This window comes from Gekko japonicus, unplaced genomic scaffold (assembly GCF_001447785.1).
Source record: "Gekko japonicus isolate JY-2015 unplaced genomic scaffold, Gekko_japonicus_V1.1 scaffold324, whole genome shotgun sequence".
Taxonomy (NCBI): Eukaryota; Metazoa; Chordata; class Lepidosauria; order Squamata; family Gekkonidae; genus Gekko; species Gekko japonicus.
In genome coordinates this window covers 295588-296128 of record NW_015168056.1, presented here as the reverse complement: position 1 = coordinate 296128, position 541 = coordinate 295588, and positions in this window count along the sequence as shown.

Here is a 541-nt window from a genome sequence, read left to right as displayed (position 1 = left end):
CCCCCCCCGGCAGCCGCTGCAGCGGCGGGGAGGGCGGGGGAGATAGAAGAGGGCGCGCCCGGCGCGCGCGACCCGGCTCCCCCGCCGCGGCGCGCGCCCGCCTCCGCCCTCCACGCATGCGTCCGCGGCTCTCCTCGGTTGGCTCCTCTTTCCCCTCGACCCGATTGGCCGCTCTGGCTTTCGCCCGTCAGGCGGCGACGCGTCGCGATTGGTTCGTGGTTCTTTCGCCCTGCTTTCTTTTTTTTTACGCGTCCACACCCCAACGGTCGTCGCTGATTTTTTTTTTTATAAGGCCTTTCGTTAAGGCAGCTGGCTAGTGCGATTCTTCTGATTGGCTGCGCTCTCTCCTGCCTCCTCCTCGCGCCCCCTCCCGATGACGAAAGGCTCACTCGCGCCGCAGCCCCCCCCCAGTCGCCTCACACCGCGGCCCGGCGAGGTGTTTGTGTGGGGAGTGGGGGGATCCGCTCTTCTCATTGGTCAGAGGAACTTGGCGCCCTGGCTGCGCGGGATGATAAATTCAGGGGGGCCTCCTTCGGTTTGT